This window comes from Accipiter gentilis, chromosome 17 (genome assembly GCF_929443795.1).
Source record: "Accipiter gentilis chromosome 17, bAccGen1.1, whole genome shotgun sequence".
Taxonomy (NCBI): domain Eukaryota; kingdom Metazoa; phylum Chordata; class Aves; order Accipitriformes; family Accipitridae; genus Astur; species Astur gentilis.
Genome location: NC_064896.1, coordinates 9,567,473 through 9,577,488, shown reverse-complemented (window position 1 = coordinate 9,577,488; position 10,016 = coordinate 9,567,473). Strand labels below are relative to the sequence as shown.

Sequence of the window (10,016 nt, the reverse complement as noted above, 5' to 3'; positions counted from 1 at the left end):
GTCATTTCCGCGGGCAGGTAGCCTCCCTCCCCCCCCCCTTTCCCCCCGCGCCCCGCTGTTTCCGGGGTGAAAGGCCCTGTCTGCGCACGGCGAGGGCCCCGTCCCCGGCGCGGGCGGAGGGGGGCGGGGCGGGAGGTGCGGCTGGGGCGGGGAGATGGGCGGGAGAGCCAATGAAAGGTGGAGGGGGGCGCGGCCGGGGCCGTGGCATGTGGCGGGGCGCGGGGTTCCTCTCGGTGCCCGTGGGGGCCGCGGCAGCGCCGGGCGTGTGGCCACCTCCGCCAGGGTAAGCGTCTCTTCCGCCCCGCGGGCTGCTCCCTCCGCCGGGCTCCGCCACGTCGTCGGGGCGGGAGGGAAGGAGGGAAAGGGCGGCGGCGGCGGCGGCGGCGGCTCGTCCCGGGCCCGGAGGAGCGGGGCCGGGGGGGACGCCGTGCCGGGTGAGCGGCGGGGACGGGGGTCTCCGGGCCGGGGAGGAGGGGGCCGTGGAGCGGGTGTCAGTTTGAACCGCCGCGGGCGGGACGAGGACGGGTGGCCGCGGCCTGGGAGCGGGGGAGCAGGGGCTCGGCAGCCGTCCCCATAAACTGCCGCAGAAGCGGCAGATAAATTCGCAAGTGAGTTGTAAATAGATTTACGAGTTGCAACGCCGCTCTAGCAGTCGTGGCAGTGATGGCTTTGCGCTCGCCCGTTGCTCTCCTGCGATGCGGTGTGCTCGCAGGTGATGTTGTTCTTGGGGAGGTGGGAGTGAAGGAAACTCCGTTTCACTGCGGGGAAGAGAGCTGATTGACTCAGCAAGTAATTCACTGCCTCAAATGTAACATTTTTAGGCCCCATGGACCATTTCAGAAATACGGGGTCTGTGGCAGATCTCCCTTACGCGTTACAGATTTGTAAAAATATCTTGTGTCTTATTTATTCAGTAATGTCGAGAGTACAGTTGAGATACCTTTGTCAATGGAATCCTGCTTTGTGTGGTATCCTACTGAAATCTTCATCTTCTCGTACCTTCAGTAAAGGTTTTCAGTAGGTTTAACTGTACCCTGGGCAACGTTAGCAAGGTGTCAGCTGGAATCCAGTAAGTGGTAGGAAGAATAAATACTGTTCTTTGACCAAGCTCTCAAAATACAGCATCCTGTGGGGATATCCTATCGCAGTAGATCATGTCCTGGTGGATTCAGTGAATCCCTTACCTTTCCCCTCCGCTGTCTCCCAAACTTTGTCTTCTAGGACTGGCAAAGAAAAAATCCTGTCTCGGTATCCTGTCAAGTCAGGTGCCTTGATGTCCTACATGTTAGCCGACTGAATCCCTGCCAGGCTTGGTCATGCAACAGCACTCCTGTTTCCTGATAAAGTGAGTTAACTGATTGCTTACTGGAGGAACAAGCCCATAGATACACTAATCCTCCCTGCCTTGAGCTAAGTTGCAGCCTTGCCGAGTGAGGTAAACTTGCTTATAATGAGCGTATGGTGCCCTTTAGACCTCAGAGGGTTTGTGGCTGATCAGTAGCCTTGAAAACTAGGCTGTAAGATGCATGTTGATGCAGTATCTCTCTCTAGAAAGTGCATGTATTTCTGTATTAATCTTACTTATCTATCATAATAATCCAGTACTATATATGTTAATGCAGTCCTTTATGTGGTAGTGGATAGTTTAAAAGGAATCTATCCATTTTTATTAGCTTCCATGTCTATAGTAGATTAATGCACTTGCTGTGCATGTTTGCTGCTTGATTCTAGTTTTTACACACACAAATATATAAAATGTATGTATAAGCACATGTATTGCTTTAGTACTTTCTGGGGGAAATTCCAGACTACATACCTCTTAACACCTTGGTGCAGACATCTTTATTTTTTGTTTTAATTGCAAATTCCCTGCTGGATTTATAAACCCATCTGCCAGAAAACAGGCTTTGCATCTGGTTATCTCCTATTGAAATTCTAATTGGCACATCCATGCAACCTGCCATCTCTGCCTTCTAAGGGAAGTCTCCTGGCACAGACAAATTACTGGGAGTAATTTGCAAGCAAAATTTCAAGCTTCAGTGGTGAAAAACATCCATCCTGAAGGCCTGGTAATGTATTTAAAAATGTCTGGCTTCATAGCCTGAATTACAGGGTTAGGTAATGTAGCTACTTTCAAAAGTAATAGCTGACTTTTTCAATTGTATGTGACTGACTAAATTTTTAAGTGAAAATGTCACAGGGACATTAAGAAATGGTGATCTTTGTATAAAGCAGTGCGAGCTGGAAATGTCCAAAATTTTGCTTGGAGAAACCATGAAGAATTGATTTGTTTGGGTAGAATTTCTTACCTCTTTTTGGTTTTGGTTGTTTTTTTTTTAAGGTGTGGATAAAACTTTTCTCCATGAAGCTTTTAGTATACAGTTCTGCTGATGTCTCCCCATGCTCTGACAGAGTGTTAACCGAGTCCATGTTCTATGTATCCTCATCCATGTTTGAACACAGTTTTATAAACTGAAAACGCCATAAAGCATGTGCAGCAAGAGTTTACGCCAGCATATTTGCAGTGAAAAATTACCGGGGACCTGGATACAAGGGGAATGAACTTGTTGCTCTGTTGGTACCCACAAACCAGGTGTATCGCAGTAGCTGCTTCATCCTGACTGATGTGCATGTTCTGAGTGATGCTGGGCTTATGGCTCAGACCAGTCATCTGGGTGGCTGGGTGTCATGCACATGCATTTCCTCGCAGCCCTCATCTCCATATGGAGATCATCTGCATTGCCTGCATGTTTGTGCTGAACAGCTGTGCTCAGATCCATCTGCTCTGGCCCCTTTCTGCTCTCATCACCAGACCCCATGTATAAGTATGTTCAGGCACTGCTAATGTCTGTTTTAGATTTATCCTTGCCCTTTAATTGTTGCTTTGTGTTTGATACAAACTTATAATAGCAAGAGCAATTATGCACTGGGAAAGCTGGAGGAAAAAGCAGTCAATTCACTGGCACTTGCATGTAGATCCTCAGCTGCTGTGTGTTGCTACAGCTCCCTTGCAGAGAAATGACAATCCATGCCAGCTGGCCACTTGCCCTTTTAAGTGTTTAAATTGGTATCGGGTGCCTTTCTGAAGGAGGGGGTTCATTCCTACAAACACAAGAGCTGGCACAAAGTTCATTTGTGCGGTAGATGAGATACTCTTCCCTGGTCCACCCCCAGCATAGTAATTGCTGGATGAAACTCCACAGCTTATGCTGCACCAGGAGCCAGACTAGATGATCTTTGAGGCTTTTTTCCTCCTACCCTTAAGAGGACTGGGAGGGCAATATCCCTACTGTGTGCACTGTTGCTGGATGCCATCTGACACTGTGTGCTCTGGCTCAGCAAGGTGGCTTCCCTTCCTGGCTTCCAGCCTGTCCTGCAGGTGTAACCCTTCATCATACCCTGCCTGTCACTCATACGCAGCCCCTCTGGGTCTGGGAAGGACTCGCAAAGGACGGTTGACTTTGTTGACTGGGAAGCCAAGAAGTCCTGCAGAGTAAACTGCGATTGAACCCTTTCTCTCTGGATGGTAGCAAGCACTTAACACGTTTGTTCCTCCTGTCAGTTCTGCTCCCTTGGACTGAAGTTGTGGTTCCCTTTCTATTGCTTAGACTTGGAGGAGTCAGTGGGGCAACCCCTGGGGTGTAAGGATGCTGCTGGTGCTGCAGGGACAGTAGTGATGCTGAAAATAAGTGAAGGCAGAAGCTGGTTGTGCACTTTGGAAACATTGTTCACAGCTCCTCCAGCTTTTCAGTGCTGACAGTCCAAGGAGGTCACCATGCAGGTAGGGCACCCAGGGTGCCTGTGGTACAGCAATTCATCCAGGAAAGGACAACGTATCTCCAGCATGGTACGGGGACCCCCTTCCTGAAGGAATGTCTGCATGATTCTGAGAACAACTTCTCCAACAAAAGCAAGTGGCAAGAACTGCAGAAGTGGGTTTTAATGCTCAGTGGAACCACATGCTTGCCTCACTTGTGTGTAGAGCAGCACTTGGCTGCTTGCTGTTGTGCTGTCTGGTTTCCTTGTTGCTTTAGTTTTTCAGGTGTGTTTGTGTAAACCCTACATTTAGCTAATTGCTCGGCTGTGCTGCCATTGTGGTTATCACTGAAATGAAGTTTCCTCTGGGCAATTTTGAATGTTGATCAGTGTAGGTGCCAAAGCTTCTGTCAGTCTTCCATTGCCGTTGCTGGCTTTGTTTTTCTTTGCCGTTGTGGGCTTGGCCTCAAGGATCAGATCTTGGGTTGCAGTGCTGAGAGGTAAGAGTGTTACTGCACTGACACTGAGTTGGTGCTGTGCAGTGTCGTCAGATAGGATGAGACTGAAACATGGTCCCTGATGGCTGCATTGCTGTGGTGGGAGAGCTAGTCTTCAAATGCACTTTGCAGCATGTGAGATCTCTGGAATGACAGCGTGTGAGCCTGGATTTTCCAACACGTCCTTTCCTTGCAGTTCACATGATAACTTATCAACCATTTGGAAAGCATATTGGGCACTTGTTTGTTTGTTTTTTCTTGTAGGACAATGTGGTATGAAGGAAAAAATGGCGGGCAGAGAGCCAGGGGTATGGGTACTTGCTTATATGCAGCCAGCTGGACAGTCCCCTAGTGCATGTGGCAGGACTCAGTCCATCTGTACATCTTTGCACCTGCTTGAGGAACCAGCAGGGTCCTCCACTTGAGCAGGAAGTTAGGTCTATGCAGTCGGTGCAGGTTGCAGTTGCATGCCTGGATTATCTCTGTACATCACCACAGCTCCTGTCACCTTTGCTTGGGGAGTCTGAGTTGAGCTGTGTCCTCTAAAGGACAACTAAATTGTGCTCTGCAGATGTGGCTATGGAGTGTCCAAGCCCCCATAGCCACCTCCGTTATTCCCTAAATACACAGGGAAGGGGAGGTTGTCTGCATTCAAGGGCCATTTTTTTAATTTATTGAGACATTCAACAAGTCCTCTTCACAACCATCACTGCTTCTGGTAATGATGACCCTCTTGCCTCTGACTGTCCAGGACAATGTTGGGATTGCCTTCCCTGAGCTCCAGCTGCCTTGGTGCCAGCCTGGAGAACTGCTTATACAATAGTTCAGCAAAACACTTGAGCACATACTTCAGATGGAGAAGGTGCACTGGTTTTAGATTTGTTTCATAAAAAAAAAAAAAAAAAGAGGAGGGAGAAATTGAATTTTGCATGAATATTTGTGTTGGATTTATTTTTATTTGGCTTGGGGAGACTTTGCAGCACTTTAACCAAATCTGGGTTTAAATCCACTTAAGTTAAACTCCCAATACGACTTGTGTGTGGAGACCAGGGTGAAATCTCATTAACTTTAATAGGATTAAGCATGTTCTTTTGCTGAGTCGTCTTCTCTATCTTTTTTTGTTTGTCTTCTTTGTATTAAACAGCAGGATAAACCTTTCCACTCTTCCATCTCTTTGTGAAAATGCTTTGACAGTCTCAGAGAAGTGGATCTCTGGTAGTATACAATAATACTTTACACATTTATTTTTTTCCCTATGCTTTCAGCTGTAGTCCTACTGTATCCAGGTTTTTATTGGCCTTTGCATGCCCTACAGGCATGATAATTCCTGACAGCAAGAAAACAGTTAAAAGTGTTTGCCTGGTAAGTTTCTACACTCAAATTTTTTTTTTTCTTTCTTTTGCTCCCTCTGGACAGATTTGAAACTGCTGTGAAACAAGTCCATTAGTAGAGGGAAATTTTGTAGAAGTCAGCAGGAAACGAGCATGTGTGGATGGGTGAGGGCAAAATTCATCCCTATTCATGAACGGGGAATAAAGGTAGAAGTGTTAGGAATGCAAACTGGTTGAAGGGAAGTACTGGGGATCCATCTAAGATCAAGCAAGCCATTAATTTGAGAGGAAGCTACTTCACACTTTGTGCTACATCTTCATTTCCCCATTTCTCAATATACATCATCCCCTGTATCTTACTATTGATTATTTTTTATTTGTATGTGACTTATGTATTAGAAACACTCCTCTTCCCCCTCTCCTTCAGAAAAAACAAACCTCACAGCAGGTGTTTCTGTATCTTCCTGAGATGCTCTTAATGACACTCTTACTAAATATATGCTTTCACAGGAAAAGTAGACTGTCTTGTAGCTCATGCGCTAAGCTGGATTAAAGAGACTCAGTTTTCATTTCCAGCTCTGACCAGTTCCTGCTGTAGCTATACACAAATGGCTCAGTCTTCTCACGCCTGTCTTTCCACCCTGTGAGATAAGGGAGGGTTGGTCTACCTTATCTACACTCTGCTCTTTTGAACTGATGCCCTGTTGTGCTATGGACTGACCTGTGTTACAAAGATTGGGCTGGTGTATTTGTGTCAGCAGAGCTCCTTTACGTCATCATCCTTTTGGTGAAACTTCACAGCATTAGTGTGTCTCTTTGCTGGCAGTAGCATCTGGACTTCCGTATCTAATTAAAAAGGAGAGCATGGTGGAAAAGAAGCCCTCTACTTTTTCTGCCATAAGATAAACAGGAGACTGGCCTATTAAGGGAGTTAAGGATGGGGGTTTCTGATGGGTGAGAAATGCTCAGTGATAAGTTGAAGTTCTCAATGTCCAAGCAAAAAGCATTTACTCCCTAGATCTCTACCCACAGTAAATAGGTGCTAGTCCAGTTGTTGACTTGATAAACAGTAAGTATTGCCATAAACATTCTTCTGCCTTTCTCAGCTGTGTTGATCAAGGCTTTTTCCCTGCTGAGACTGGTTTTCTTTTAAGTTATCATTTCTTCCCATTTCTAAAGCTCTTTGTATCCTAGCTGATCTGGAAGGATGATAATTGTCACTAGGATTTCACAGCAACTTGTGTGAATCATTGTGTGGGTTTCTGACACTCTGACCTGATGAGGCTTAAAAAAGGAGTAATGTGCTTCCCTCCTTTAAAAGAAAACATCCTATACCTAGGTTTCATTTTTGGGGGGGGGGGGGGGGGGGGGGAAATTGTTTGGAAAATATCTCATTCATGAGTGTGATGGAAAGTGCTGGGACTGTAGGCATGACCAGCTGGTCTGAGTGTGAAAACTTGAGACCAGCTTTGAAAAGAGCAAGCATACTCCCTCCTCAAGTGTTTTTTTTTGTCATTAGTCCTTTTTGTTAACAAATCCTGATTATCTAGAGCTTTACAAAATGTGCAAAACCTGTTTAATCTTTCCAGGACCTTTTTATAGTGAGGCTTTTGTGGGATAGTCACGGTATTTTTCCTTGGTTTGTGATACAGATGATGTAGTGTCTTTACAATACTTGCTTAGGCTGATGTAGAACTGCTAAGCCTGATGTATCTCAGATGCTTTCCATGTCTGGAAGCAGCCTCGTTTGCAAGAGCAGCAGCTCCTGCATTGTCTCAATGTGGTACTGCTATGCAGAACTCCTTTAGGAAGAAGAGGTGTAAGTGCTATGGCCGAAGACCACCTTTCACCTGATAGTGAGGTGGAGCATATGCCCTTGAAGGTGACAGTTCCTCCTGACAGTGCATTAAGCCATATCACATGGCCATTAGTGCAGTCCATGAACTGTCCTTCATTTCTACGTTTGTAGAGGCTTCTGTTCTTGAATTGGTTTTGCAACTTCTGTTCTGGGAAACTGTCTTATGAGGAAAGCCTCAAAGAGCTGGGACTGCTCAGCCTGGAGAAGAGAAGGCTCAGGGGGATCTTATCAATCTATATAAATACCTGAAGGGAGGGTGTTAAGAAGGTTGGAGTCAGGTTCTTCTTAGTGGTGCCCAGTGACAGGACCAGAGACCATGGGCAGAAACTGAAACACAGGAGGAGGTTCCCTCTGAACATCAGGAAGCCTTTTCTCACTGTGAGAGTGAGCCCTGGCACAGGTTGCCCTGGGAAACTGTGGAGTCTCCATCCTTGGAGATACAGAAAAGCCATCTGGACATGGTCCTGGGCAACTGGACATAGGTGGCCCTGCTTGAGCAGGGAGATTGGACCAGGTGACCTCCAGAGGTCCCTTCCAATTTCAACCATGCTGTGATTCTGTGAAGATTGTACAGAGAGCTTCTTTAATGTCTAACTTGAAGTCATAACTCTGGCCAAGCTATCTGGTGCAAAATAAACTTAGTTTGCATGGTGTATAGGTTCCCATGTCTCTACAAGAGCTTGTGGCCTTTGTCATCTGAACTGTATGTCCACACCCCTGCTTCTGGGCCTTTATTAAAAATGGTGCAGTGGACATTTGGTTAATAAGAGCTGTAGGACTCATTCATCAGTCAGCTTATTGCGCCATGTTAGTGGACCTTAAGTGTGTGAGACTCACCTGTGTGAGCTGGAAGCAGAGGTCTGTCTAGTACAGTATTGTCTTCAACAGTGATCAGTAGTGTTGGATAGAGACATCATCCCCCAATGCTTGGTATCATGAGACCCTCTGGCAGTTCAGTTAAAAGCCAATATCCTCCCACTATTCCCTTTCTTTTCAAATCTTTTCTGTGAGTTGAATGGCAGAGGCCCCAGCACAGACCTCTGGAACTTCACTGGTGGTCACTTGTCCTCATGGAAACCTATGGTTTCTTTCTGCTATTTGTTTCCTATTCTAATCAGTTATCAGTCCATGCAAAAGCCTTTCTTTGTAGCCAACAGCACCTTAGTTTGCATTAGAACTTTGAAATGGTCCCTCACCAAAAACCTTTATACAAATCCATGTGTAATGAATAGCCTCAAAGTTTTTAGATATGAAAGATAATTTCCTGCTACAAAAGCTGTGGTGACTTTTCCTGAAGCCATGAGGCAAGGCTATAATTGACACCAAGAACGATTATATCTTCATGTATGATGGTGTTTTTCGAGGGATGCCCAACAGTTTATATTTGCCTTGCGGATATGGCAGGATCCATGTGCTCTGGCTGCAGTGACCATCTCTGAGGTGGCTGGACTATGCATGTGCTGGGGCTGAAATGTGTCAGTGGTGATGTCTGGAGTACACCTGGCTCTAGTGGGCACGTTTTGGGCAGTGAAGCCAGCAGGCGTATGCAATGTCATGACCCTGCCAGTGGTTATGTGACAATTTTATGCAGGTCATAGTTTCTGCTAGTTCTGCTAGACTTACTCTCACGTATAAAGTTAAACACGTGCTTTGTGTCTTTGAAGAATTGCTGCCTAAGTCAGATATGCTGACTTGGAAAGAGCTGATAACATTCTTCAGGGACACTTGCTGCTTGAGTTTGAGAAGCATGTGGCCTGGATGGAGCTGTAATGCAGATGGCTTTTGTTACCAGTTAACTTGAAAAGCAAAAGCATGGAAGTTGGGTTTGTTTTCTGTTTAGCAAAGAGCTTTTTACTGAATCTGGTGTATTCATGGATTCCCATTTGTTGCTTTTCTGTCTGTTGCAAAGGGAGCAAGGATTTCTAGGCTTTGAAAAATCTTGTAATGTCTAGAAGTGGGATATGTGTTGATGCAATGAAGTGCATTCTGCGAATAAAGAGCTGTAACAGAAGTGGATTTCTGGTGCTGATGACCCGTCCTCCTAAGGAATAGCTGAATGAAAGGGAGTTTTAGAATAAAATATAAACAGAAAATGCTGGTGAGGTGGGGGTTTTTGGTTGCTTCCCCCCCCTGCAGGTCTTGGCAATATTAGCAAGCAGTTCTTTCTGGGTGGTATGTTCTCCACTTGGTCTTTGACCCCTCTGAAAGTGGAAACATATGTAATGCAAACCATGGAGTGGGCAAGCTGTCCCCTGGGAGCTGACCGAAAACTGCAAACCCTTCTGCTAAATGAGCTCTTAAGTTATTGTATGTCTTGGGACAAATTTGTTTGCAGAGCCATATTGAAATCGGTAGGATTATACCTTCACAGGTTCCTTCTGGAGTTAAAATACATGCCCCAAAATTGTGATTCATTAGGTATATCCCACAGCATGCTCAAGCATTCACATTTACAGTTGCTTCTGAGCAAGATACAGTGAATGTCATCCAATGAATATACAGCCATAATACTGTATTTCATATGGCAATTCATCTGCATAAAGGATGTCTGGATGAAGGAGAGAATTTCTAAAT

At 45.8% G+C, this 10,016-nt stretch overlaps 1 protein-coding gene across 4 annotated transcripts in view; it reads left to right on the top strand.

Moving 5' to 3' along the window:
• Nucleotides 1–200: 200 nt before the first annotated feature.
• C17H11orf24 (chromosome 17 C11orf24 homolog) overlaps nt 201–10,016 on the top strand; it is a 30,996-nt gene continuing 21,180 nt past the window's right edge. Inside the window, exons 1-4 of one of the 4 annotated variants that reach the window (XM_049820610.1) lie at nt 201–283; nt 1,222–1,345; nt 2,342–2,825; nt 5,519–5,615. The gene's annotated coding sequence lies outside the window, so the exon portion shown is untranslated. The remainder of the gene's footprint in view (nt 284–1,221; nt 1,346–2,341; nt 2,826–5,518; nt 5,616–10,016) is intronic. The other 3 variants (XM_049820611.1, XM_049820612.1, XM_049820613.1) reach the window with 3 other exon arrangements.